The 13,482-nt window shown below is 40.3% G+C and overlaps 1 pseudogene; it reads left to right on the top strand.

Annotated features, from left to right (window-relative positions):
- Positions 1-12,548: 12,548 nt before the first annotated feature.
- LOC124975351 (COMM domain-containing protein 5-like) lies at positions 12,549-13,224 on the top strand (annotated as a pseudogene).
- The last annotated feature ends 258 nt before the right edge of the window (positions 13,225-13,482 follow it).

The following is a 13,482-nucleotide window of genomic DNA, read 5'->3' as shown; positions in this document are numbered from 1 at the left end:
ACAAATCCTTCTCAATTTCAGGAATCAAATAGACCACAACACAATAATTCTGGATGACTGTAATGCACCACTGTCACCACAGGATAGATCTTCAAAACAAAAACCAACCAAAGAAAACATAGAACTCAATAACACGATCAATAACCAAGACTTAATAGACATATATAGAATATTTCACCCATCAATGAGTGGATTCACTTTCTTCTCAGCAGCACATGGATCCTTCTCAAAAACAGACCATATGTTATGCCACCAAGCAGCCCATAGGAAATGCAAAAAAATAGAGTTACTGCCTTGTATTCTATCAGATCTTAATGGACTGAGAGTAGAAATCAATGACAAAATAAAAAACAGAAATTATTCGAACACCTAGAGATGAAATAATATGCTATTGAATGAAACATGGATAATAGAAAACATCAGGGAGGAAAAAAAATTCTTAGAGGTCAATGAGAATGATGATACAACATATCAAAATCTCTGAGACACTATGAAAGCAGTACTAAGAGGAAAATTCATTGCATGAAGTGCATTTCAGAAAAGAATGAAAAGTCAACAACTAAATGACAACATTACAGCTCAAAGCCATAGAAGAAAAAAAACAGAATAACAGCAAAAGTAGTAGAAGACAGGAAATAATTAAAATCAGAGCTGAAATCAATGAAATTGAAACAAAAGTAACAATTCAAAAAATTGACAAAACAAAAAGTTGGTTCTTTGAAAAAGTAAACAAAATAGACAAACACTTAGACACACTAACAAAAAGAAGGAAAGAGAAAATTTAAATTACTAAACTTCATGATGGAAAAGGAAATATCATGAGAGACACCACAGAGATACATAACATAATGAGAAGCAACTTCGAAAATCTGTATTTCAACAAAATAGAAACTACCGAAGACATTGACAAATTTCTAGAGACATATGCTCCTCCCAAACTGAACCAGGAGGACATACGCAATTTAAACAAATCAATATCAAGCAATGAAATAGAAGAAGCCATTAAAAATCTACCATCCAAGAAAAGCCCAAGACCAGACAGATTCTCAGCTGAGTTCTACAAGACCTTCAAAGAAGAACTCATTCCAATACTTCTCAAAGTATTCCAGGAAATAGAAAAGGAGGGTACTCTACCAAACTCATTCTATGAAACTAATATCACCCTCATACCCAAACCAGGCAAAGACATATCAAGGAAAGAAAATTTTAGACCAATATCCTTGATGAATATAGATGCAAAGATCCTTAACAAAATATTGGCAAGCTGTATCCAAAAACATATTAAGAAAATTGTGCACCATGATCAAGTGGGGTTCATCCCTGGAATGCAAGGATGGTTTAACATCCGTAAATCAATAAGCATAATCCATCATGTCCATAGACTTAAGGATAAGTATCACATGGTTATTTCAATTGATGCCAAAAAAGCGTTCAACAAAATACAACACCCCTTCATGCTCAAAACACTAGAAAGAATAGGGATAATAGGAACTTACCTGAACATTGTAAAGGTTATTTATGCTAAGCCCATGGCCAACATCATTCCTAATGGAGACATACTGAATGCGTTCCCTTTAAAAATGGAAACAAGACAGGAATGTCCTCTTTCACCACTTCTATTCAACATTGTCCTCAAATCTCTAGCCAGAGTAATTAGACAAACTAAAGAAATTAAAAAGATATGAATAGGAAAATAGGAACTTAAGCTGTCACTATTTTCAGATGACATGAAACTATATTTAGAAGATCCAAAAAACTTCTCCAGAAAACTTCTAGATCTCATCAATGAATTCAGCAAAATAGCAGGCTATAAAATCAACATGCATAAATGTAAAGCATTTTTACACACAAGTGATGAAATATCTGAAAAGGAGATGAGGAAAACAACTGCATTTGCAATAGCCTCAAAAAAATAAAATACTTGGGAATCAATCTATCCAAAGATGTAAAAGATCTCTAAAATGAGAACTACAAAACTTTGAAGAAAGAAATTAAGGAAGACCTTAGAAGATGGAAAGATCTCTCATGTTCTTGAATACGCAGAATTAATATTGTCAAAATGATCATACTATCAAAAGTGCTATACAGATTCAACGCAATTCCAATAAAATCCCAATGATATACCTTACAGAAACAGAGCAAGCAATCATGAAATTCATCTGGAAGAATAAGAAACCCAGAATAACTAAAGCAATCCTTAGCAGAAAGAATGAAACAGGGGGTATAGCAATACCAGAACTTCAACTATACTACAAAGCAATAGTAACAAAAATGGCTTGGTATTGGTACCAAAACTGACACATAGATCAATGGTACAGAATAGAGGACATGGACACAAACCCAAATAAATATAATTTTCTCATGCTAGACAAAGGTGCCAAAAATATGCAATGGAGAAAAGATAGCCTCTTCAACAAATGGTTCTGGGAAAACTGGAAATCCATATGCAACAGAATGAAAATAAAACCCTATCTCTCACCCTGCACAAAAATCAACTCAAAATGGATTAAGGACCTTGGAATCAGACCAGAGACCCTGCAGATTATAGAAGAAAAAGTAGGTCCAAATCTTTAACACGTCAGCTTAGGATCAGACTTGCTTAACAGGACTCCCATAGCACAAGAAATAAAAGCAAGAATCAATAACTGTGATAGATTCAAACTAAAAAGCTTTCTCTCAGGAAAGGAAACTATCAGCAATGTGAAAAGAGAACTTACAGAGAGGGAGAAAAATCTTTGCCACACATACTTCCGATAAAGCGCTAATTTTCCAGAATATACAAAGGACTCAAAATCTCTACACCAAGAATACAAATAATCCAATCAACCAATGGGCTAAGGAAATGAACAGACATTTCACAGATGAAGATCTACAAACAATCAACAGATATATGAAAAAAATGTTCAACATCTCTAATAATAAGAGAAATGCAAATCAAAACTAACCTAAGATTCCATCTCACCCCAATTGAAATGGCGATTCTCAAGAATACAAGCAACTATAGGTGTGGAGAGGATGTGGGGCAAAAGGTATACTCATACATTGCTGGGGGTGTTGCAAATTAGTGCAGCCACTCTGGAAAGCAGGGTGGAGATTCCTCAGAAGCTTGGAATGGAACCACCATTTGACCCAGCTATCCCACTCCTTGGCCTATACCCAAAGGACTTAAAATCAGCATACTACAGAGATACAGCCACATCAGTGTTCATAGCTGCTCAATTCACAATAGCCAGATTGTGGAACCAACCTAGATGTCCTTTGATTGACGAATGGATAAAGAAACTGTGGTATATATATACAATGGAATATTACTCAGCTGTAAAAGTAATAAAATTATGTGCATTTGCAGGCAAATGGATGAAATTGGAGAATGTCATGCTAAGTGAGATAAGCCAATCTCAAAAAACCAATGGACGAATGATCTCACTGCAAAGTGGATGATGACACATAAGGGGGGTGGGAGGGGGCAAGAATGGAGGAAGGAGGGACTCTACAGAGGGAAAAGAGGGGTGGGATGGGTGGGGAGGAGGAAAAATTAACAGAATGAATCAAACACCATTACCCTATGTAAATGTATGATTACACAAATTGTATGCCTTTACTTCATGTACAAACAGAAACAACATGTATCCCATTTGTTTACAATAAAAATAAATTTAAAAAAAAGAAATGTCAGTAGGAAAAGATCCACATATAGGATGTCTGTGGTTCAGAGAGCAATTACATTTTTCTTCTAAATTCTCCTAATTCTGGGGAGAAAGCAGAAAATAATTTTTTTTCTTTATGGTGGTTTGTGTCAAAGGAAAATTCATGCCATTACTCTGGCCTTAACATCTAATACCAATTGTAAAGAGATATTTATTTATTAATATTTTCATAAATATTTAAAATGATGCATCTAACTGCCAATGAGGACCCATAAACACCTAGTACTTCCAAGCTAATTATTAGGGTGTCCCAGGAAGATATGCTTTATGTTATCATAATTTAGGAAATAAAACAAATATTTGAAATGAGCTTCAAAATCAGACCAAGACATCAATAATTCACCAGGAGATGAAGGGCTGTCAGAGTGGAGGGCTGATCAGGTTGGCCGCTGCCTGTGCACTGCAGATGTGCTTCTCCCATTTTTCTTTCCAGCAGTTGCTACAAGATTGGTACAATCTTGTACCCTCTTTGTCATGGTTGAAATCTTAAAAATTCACCTTGGCCTAACTGCTTTGACTTCCTCCAAAGAAGGAGTGGGAAGGTCAAAGACTGTAAGGTAGAAAAGATACTACCTTTCTTGGGTGATCCCAAATGGGTTTGAATGACTTTGGTGTCCTGGCTCTAATGTGAGAAGGCTGGACCTGTATAGTGAGCCCAGGACACCCTGTAAAACACCATGTCCTAACCTGGTCCACTGGGTTTTCCAGGAACAGCATCATGTGAAAAGAGCAGCACCATTCCATTTGGTTAAGTAGGGAACTGAGGAGAAAGATCAACAGGTGTGAGAGCTGCTTCCAGGAAACAGTGGGAAGGTGTGATTTCCCCATGTGGAAATGGTATAAGGCAGCATATGTGGGTGAGTGTCTCAGCCACGTTCACACGGACACATCAAGAATAAGAAGGGCTGGGCATGGTGGCACATGCCTGTCAACCCCGCAAAAAGGGATGTTGTGGCAGGAGGATCCAAGGTCAAGGCCAGTATCAGCAATTTGGTGAGGCCTGACCCTGTCTCAAAATAAAAATAAAAAGGATTGAGGATGTTCCTCCACTTGGTTGCATCTCTGGTAGCAAATAAAGAAGGAAAGGCAAACTCCCTCCTATCCCACACCCTTCTGCCAAGGACACCACCAGACATTGGAATTGAGAGAGGAAGCAGGAAGCTGTGCAGAAATCCTTCAATGAGTACAACATCAGGCTGATTTGGCATTTATTTATCAAGCCCTTACTCTGCCACGCACTGTGTTAAGGAGCCAAAGACTGAGAACACAGAAATAAACAACTCTCCATCCTCAAGGGACAGAGTAGTTGACAGGTCACATTCTGTGCACCTGAGGGTTCTGGACCATGCATGGAGAGGGGAGAACTTCTCCTTGAACCTTGCAGTGAATGCACCAGAAGAATACACCAACTCAGTCTGAGAGTCAGAGGAGATGTCCCTGAGGGGAAAAGGTCTACGTGGAGTTGGCACAAGGCTTGGGTGAAGAAGGGTATGGAGTCTGCCATGGGCATAGGGAAAGTATGTGCATAACCCCTGTAGCAGAGCTCTCTGTCCCCTCCCTCAATTTCCTTTACTCTGAGCATTGGATCTCCTTACTTAGTATAAGGACAGTTGCAAGTAATTTAAAAAAATCCCACCAACTGTGAGTTAAATCACAGGGCAATTATTCAAGTCTCACAGAAAACCCAGAAAAGGGAGATCGTGTGGTTGGATCAACATGCAACTGAAAGACCAGTCTTTTCTATTTATTTATTTATTTATTAAATTTATTTTTATTGTAAACAAATGGGATACATGTTGTTTCTGTTTGTACATGGAGTAACAGCATACCATTTGCATATTCATACATTTACAGAGAGTAATGATGTTTGATTCATTCTGTTATCCCCCCCACCCTCCCACCTCTCTTTTCCCTCTATACAGTCCCTCCTTCCTCCATTCTTGCCCCGCTCCCACCCCACATTACGTGTCATCATCCACTTATCACTGAGATCCTTCGTCTTTTGGATTTTTGAGATTGGCTTATCTCACTTAACATTATATTCTCCAATTTCATCCATTTGCCTGCAAATGACATAATTTTATCATTCTTTATAGCTGAGTAATATTCCATTGTATATATATACCACAGTTTCTTTATCCATTCATCAATTGAAGGGCATCTAGGTTGGTTCCATAGTCTGGCTATTGTGAATTGAGTAACTATGAACATTGATGTGGCTGTATCTCTGTAATATGCTGATTTTAAGTCCTTTGGGTATCGGCCGAGGAGTGGGATAACTGGGTCAAATTGTAGGTCCATTCCAAGTTTTCTAAGGAATCTCCACACTGCTTTCCACAGTGGCTGCACTAATATGCAACCCCACCAGAAATGTATGAGGGTACTTTTTCCCCACATCCTCTCCACTAAGAGAGAGAAGACTCAAATTTCTAAAATACATGAAGCAAAAGGAAATATGAGAGACACCACTGAGATACAGAACATAATGAAAAGCTACTTTGAAAATCTGTATTCCAACAAAATAGAAACTACCAAAAACATGGACAAATTTTTAGAGATATATGCTCCTCCCAAACTGAACCAGGAGGACATACATAATTTAAACAGATCAATATCAAGCAATGAAATAGAAGAAGCCATTAAAAATCTACCATCCAAGAAAAGCCCAGGACCAGACAGATTCTCAGTTGAGTTCTACAAGACCTTCAAAGAAGAACTCATTCCAATATTTCTCAAAGTATTCCAGGAAATAGAAAAGGAGGGTACCCTACCAAACTCATTCTATGAAGCTAATATCACCCTCATACCCAAACCAGGCAAAGACACATCAAGGAAAGAAAATTTTAGACCAATATCCTTGATGAATATAGATGCAAAGATCCTTAATAAAATATTGGCAAAACGTATCCAAAAACATATTAAGAAAATTGTGCACCATGATCAAGTGGGGTTCATTCCTGGAATGCAAGGATGGTTCAACATTCATAAATCAATAAATGTAATCCATCATGTCAATAGACTTAAGGATAAGAATCATATGGTTATATCAATTGACACAGAAAAAGCGTTTGACAAAATACAACACCCCTTCATGCTCAAAACACTAGAAAAAATAGGGATAGTAGGAACTTACCTGAACATTGTAAAGGCTATTTATGCTAAGCCCATGGCCAACATCATTCTTAATGGAGAAAAACTGAAACCATTCCCTTTAAAAATGGAAACAAGACAGGAATGTCCTCTTTCACCACTTCTATTCAACATTGTCCTCGAAACTCTAGCCAGAGCAATTAGGCAGACTAAAGAAATTAAAGGGATATGAATAGGAAAATAAGAACTTATGCTGTCACTATTTGCAGATGACATGATTCTATATTTAGAGGATCCAAAAACCTCCTCCAGAAAACTTCTAGACCTCATCAATGAATTCAGCAAAATAGCAGGCTATAAAATCAACATGCACAAATCTAAAGCATTTTTATACGCAAGCGACAAAACAGCTGAAAGGGAAATGAGGAAAACAACTCCATTTGCAATAGCCTCAAAAAAATAAAATAAAATACTTGAGCATCAATCTAATCAAAGAGCTAAAAGATCTCTACAATGAGAACTACAAAACTTTGAAGAAAGAAATTAAGGAAGACCTTAGAAGATGGAAAGATCTCCCATGTTCTTGGATAGGCAGAATTAATATAGTCAAAATGGCCATACTACCAAAAGTGCTATACAGATTCAATGCAATTCCAATTAAAATCCCAATGATGTACCTTACAGAAATAGAGAAAGCAATCATGAAATTCATCTGGAAGAATAAGAAACCCAGAATAGCTAAAGCAATCCTTAGCAGGAAGAATGAAACGGGGGTATAGCAATACCAGAACTTCAACTATACTACAAAGCAATAGTAACAAAAACAGCATGGTATTGGCACCAAAACTGACATGTAGATTGATGGTACAGAATAGAGGACATGGAAGCAAACCCAAATAAATATAATTTTCTCATACTAGACAAAGGTGCCAAAAATATGCAATGGAGAAAAGATAGCCTCTTCAACAAATGATGGTAGGAGAATTGGAAATCCATATGCAACAGAATGAAAATAAACCCATATCTCTCATTGTGCACAAAACTAAACTCAAAATGGATTAAGGACCTCAGAAGCAGACCAGAGACCCTGCAGATTATAGAAGAAAAACTAGGTCCAAATCTTCACCTTGTTGGCTTAGGATCAGACTTCCTTAACAGGACTCCCGTAGCAGAAGAAATAAAAGCAAGAATCAATAACTTGGATAGATTCAAACTTAATAGATTTCTCTCAGCAAAGGAAACTATCAGCAATGTGAAGAGAGAGCCTACAGAATGGGAGAATATCTTTGCCACTCATACTTCAGATAGAGCACTAATTTCCAGAATATACAAAGAACTCAAAAAACTCAACACCAAGAATACAAATAACCCAATCAACAAATGTGCTAAGGATATGAACAGAGACTTCACAGAAGAAGATCTACAAGCAATCAACAAACATATGAAAAAATGTTCACCATCTTTAGTAATAAGAGAAATGCAAATCAAAACTACACTAAGATTCCATCTCACCCCAATTAGAATGGCGATTATCAAGAATACAAGCAACAATAGGTGTTGTAGAGCATGTGGGGCAAAAGGTACAGTCATACATTGCTGAAAGGCCAGTCTTTTTTCCTCATGCCCATCATCTTTAGAGCACTGGCTTTTGTCTTCAGGCCTGTCCTTTCATATTTCCCACACATGCATGGTGTCTATACATGGAATCCAAAAATATGGAAGGGCAAAGGTGAGGTTCTCTCCTTGTGAAGTCCTCTCTTCAGACGAGCACAGAGATGAACTGGAAGCTGTCACTGACCTCAACCTATGACTGCAAGCCCTGCTGGACCATTCACTGGCATAGTGAAGGGAATAAAGCTAAAAGCAGTTGTGTTTGATCTCTAAGAGCAAGGGTTTCCTTCTTGGGGATGAGGGCAAGAAGAGGGGACAGGCTTTTGGTCAGGCACTAATGTACCTGCCTACATTTTGTCCATGTGCTTTCTACATAGACAAAATGATAGGCAGAACTACTGCTGTACGCTCCCTCCAAAGAGGATGTGGGCAAGCATCATCCCAGCCCATCCCATCTGGGGACACACCATTGTTTTCACATGGTATGAAACCCGGGGACCTCAAGAGGGAAGGGGCATCCATAGGTGCCCAGGGCAGCAATGGAGATGACTTGGCAATGAAGTTCTTGACTCCTGTCTCAGAGTCTTTCCAACATTGCATTTCCTCTTGACCTATGTAGAATATTTTAAAAGGGCATTATAAAAAGTGTTTAAGAGTGTTAATTTCACATTTTTTACCATAAAAAATTAATTACCTTTGTTGATTAGAAGAATTGTATTCAGACTCCTGTTGAATGAAGCAATAGAAGCAAACACATTGAGCCACTGCAGGATGCAGGCTGTGCTCCAAGAACACCGCATGTCTACCACATTACCACAGTCAAACTGCGAGATGAGAGTTGCTGTCATCTCAATTTCAGAGGGGAAAACTGGGACACAGAGATTCAAGATTTGTCCAGTGTCACACAACTACTAAAACCAGAGAACCCAGATGTGAATTCGGGTAACGTGGCTCCAGATGAACAGAGCATAAAGACATTCAGCATCCATGCCTAACACAATGTACTAAATCGAATAGGCAATAAACTTACCAAGAAAATGATTGGTAATGTTACATATTACAAATGATTAAAAATATAATTCAGACAAGAATTGGAATTGATGCAATCACCTCATAAAATTGTTTAGTACTATCAGTCAAAGCTATTATTGACCCAAAGTAAACATAGATATGTGCTGTGATTCACCAAAACCACCCCTAAATATACCCAAATGAATTCTGTGTGTACTTTTTCCAAAATCCATGTACTACAATATTTAAAACAGCAGTTGTTTTAACAGTTAGAAAAAACTCAAATATCGAGGGGTTGAATAAACTAAGCTGTGTTACACACACACACGCACACACACATACATATATGCACACATTCATAATATATAATAATAAACTATCCAACAAAGGGAATGCAAAATCTAAAATTACACATAAAATAATGAATAAAATTAGCAATTAATAGAAACAATGTTGAGTGAGGAAAAGCCAGAACCATGAAAGCACATGCTCACTCTGTAAACTCATTAATGTAAAGTGCAAACACAGGCCAGGGGCCTCTGTTGGTGTGGACAAAGGCAGAGGGAGATAGGAGGAGGAGGAGCTGCTGAGTGGGAGTGTTTCTCTGAATGGTTGTGAGACATGTGTGCTCAAAAGGCACATTCACCATGTGGGCAAGGATGACATGGGTGAATCTCTACACACATGATCTGCTGCAATGAGAAGATTGTAGAGGTGGTAGACTCCAGAGCTGGAGTGGACTGTTTCTCTGTATCACCTGCCCTTTTGAACTTTTGCTTTATTTCTTCTTAATTTTTTTCTAGGCAAAATTGTGATATCAAACAGTCTATGTTTAATCTATTTTTAAGTCCTCTTAAAACAATATTTCTCATGATGAGAAATGAATCGCCCTCTTGTCATTGCTCTTGGCTTCCTGTTACACAGGTCTGCTCATGGGCAAGAAAGCAAGAACTCTGCTGCAACTGGAGATGTTGGAGTTCACTTTTCCCTTCTCAGGCTCTCCTGCAGGATGGGCTTGCCACTGGCTCTTTCATGCTCTGGAAAGAACTCCAGTGTTTTGGTCCACAGCTGAAATTGGACTTTGAACCTGTGCCTATGAAGATCTCCTTATGGAAACTTTGGTGGCCACCATTTGGGTTTGGAACCTGTGGGGTTACACTATTGCTAATGTGCAACCAAGATGGCAGCCAGGGTGGAGAGAGGCAGCTGCCTGGGAATGTGTGGGTATGGGGCATCTATCTTGATGGCAGCGGACTCACCCTCCATTAAACAAAATGTCCAAATGTGTCCAGCACCTTAAAGGCTGCACAAAACGTTCAACTCAGAAATTCTACTTCTAGAAATTATCCCAGAAAATAAGTAATAAGCATTCCCTCTTCCATTCTGTGTGTTTCTACATTATTAATGCTTAAGATTAACACAATTTTAACTCAAATATAACTTGGTGAAATAAGAAACAAACTAAAGTTCCCACATGGTTGTTGTAAATAATTGCAAAAATAAGAACTATTTTGAAACCTATAATTTTCTAGCTGACAGGTGAAGTAAGAGTCATTTCCTGATGTAATTGTGGAGATGAGATTTCTAAAGAAATGTGTTCATGTTTATCCTGGAATTCAGAGATCAGCCTGGATTTATCATATCTTCCAGGAACCAAATTATCTCCAGTGGATCACACAGGAAGATGTGTCTGAATTCTGTTATTCTGATTGACAATACATTAATTTAGTTTCTCCAGTTTATTATGCTTTATGCTCCCCAATGAGAGTTCTTTGAAATATATATATATATATATATATATATATATATATATATATATATATACATTTTTTTCCCTTTTAGTAGAATAAGCATTATTAGGTCAGTGGATTGATCACATTTGTGAATAATTCTTTCTTGGAAATCCGGAGACATCTGCCTTAGCTGAAGCTGTATCATATGCTTGTGGGTTCTGGGTTCTGGTAAATAGATTCTCTGGACCTTCCTCTCTAGATAGTGGAGGAATCGAGGTCATTATTGCCTTTGGCATTTCTTCCTCCTATTCTGGTCTGCAAGGTCATTTCTTTAAGTTAGAACCTCATCAAAAGTTGCCTAGCCAGTTTGCAGCTGCAGACAGCTCCAGGTTCGGGGGGGTGGGGACACCGGATCTGAATCGCGGTCCGTGCAAGGGGTTGTCATGGGGGCGGCCTCCCCACTGTGGCGCCGCTCGCCAAGACCCAGCGCCTTGACAGGGTAGACTGAGGTATGAGTTTGTCTGTAGTACCAGGCGTACTACTTGGAGCACGGCCCCGGAACTTGTACAGGGTGCGAAAGAACCATGTGGGCTGAAGAGGGGAGGTGGGCCTGGGCAACGGCGGCCCGTCAGAGCCGAGGGGGCCTCTGGATACTGCCGAGAGAGTGGCGAGCGCCCTTCTTCCTCTGCCCGTTTTTTTAAGGTAGATGGTGCACTTTCTTTCCCTGGGGCAGATGTGTGTGCACTTCGCCAACGACAAGGGTGTCGTCACAGTTTTTTCAGGTAGTGCCACAGCCCTCTATACGTGGTGCACGTGCTTCTGCCTGGCTCCCCTGCAGGGGAGACTGCGTGTAGTCCCTGTGCTAACGCAGCCCTGCTGAGTGCACAGGTTTAGACTCTAGGCCTTGGCTTGGGCAACTGCACTTGTAGGCTGGATTTCCTTTGTGAGGTGAAAATAATTAACTCCTGCAGGGATATTCTCAGTATTGTGGGTTGAGTAGTGAGGGATCCCAGCTGCCCTGCCTTGTGCCTCGTGAACATTTCTCTTACCTAGTTCAATCTTAGAGGACAAGATCACATGTGCTCTCCTTTTTTTTTTTTTTTCTTGGTCCTCTTCCCTTCCCCCACTTGACTGCCAGTTCTGCTCATCTCAGATGTCACTTCCTCTGAGCACCCTCCCTTCTTATCAGGACTCATGTGGGTCTCACAGGGTTATTTCCCTAGCCCTATCACACCTACTATCATTGGTAGTTCAAACTGTCAGCATCCTGACAGTGGGGCCTATGTGATCCTTAAGGTCCTAAGGATGTGGGAGTCACTGGCCTTCCCTCCTGCTTCCCTTCAGGCAGCTGCAGCTGGGACCTCTTATGTGGCCGATCAAAGAGGAGGAAGCAGGCATGTCTGCCTTAGGAGCTGCGACACCAGTACTTGCATCATCCTGCGGACAGTCACAGTGGCCAGATCAATTTTCTGGGGCCCCAGTTCCCTCCAGAGGTGGCAGCAATGGCCTGGTTTCTGGGAGACCTGGACAGGAGCACATTCAGAAAGCTGCTGAAGCTTGTGGTCAGCAGCCAGCAGGGGGAGGATAACTGAGAAGCCATGCAGTGCCTGGGTGCTAGTTCCAGCCTGTTGGAGGAGTGGCTGGGTGCCCTGCTTGCTGGCACACATACACTTCTCCAGCAAGCCCTCAGGCTTCCCTCCCCCAGCCTGAAGTCTGACGCCTTCAAGGACCAACTCCAGGAACTTGCCATCCCCCAAGACCTGGTTGGGGACTTGACCAGTGTGGTGTTTGGTGGCCAGCGCCCACTCCTGAACTCTGTGGCACAGCAGGAGGGTGACTGGCTTCCCCACATTGCTAACTTTAGGTGGAGGGTGGATGTGGTGATTTCCACAAGTGCCCTGACCTGCTCCCTGCAGTCAAGCATATTGATGCAGCTGAAGCTTTGTGATGGGTCAGCATACCACTTTGAGGTTCCCACAGCCAAGTTCCAGAAGCTGCGGTACAACATGACACTGGTCCTGAAGGAGATGGCAGATCTGGAGAGGAGGTGTGAGTGCAGACTGCAGGACTGAGCCTCCCTTGTCATCCCTGTAGCTGGAGCCAGAGTGCAACTTCCATTTCCTCTAGTTGGATGCTAGATTGCATACCACCCCTCCAGTTGATGGTCTTGACTTCCGAGTGTGGTAATGTGGTGGTCTGGGGTCCAAATCAGAGCCCTCTGAAGACACCATTGGTTTCTCAGCCTGACCCCACCAAGCTTCTGACCTTCTCTGCTCATTTGCTTTCATAAATGCTGTGTTTTGGTGTGGGTACTTTCATCGTCTGTCTTA

This window comes from Sciurus carolinensis, unplaced genomic scaffold, assembly GCF_902686445.1.
Source record: "Sciurus carolinensis unplaced genomic scaffold, mSciCar1.2, whole genome shotgun sequence".
Taxonomy (NCBI): domain Eukaryota; kingdom Metazoa; phylum Chordata; class Mammalia; order Rodentia; family Sciuridae; genus Sciurus; species Sciurus carolinensis.
Note: the sequence above shows the minus strand (reverse complement) of the source record. Positions and strands in the feature narration are given on the sequence as shown.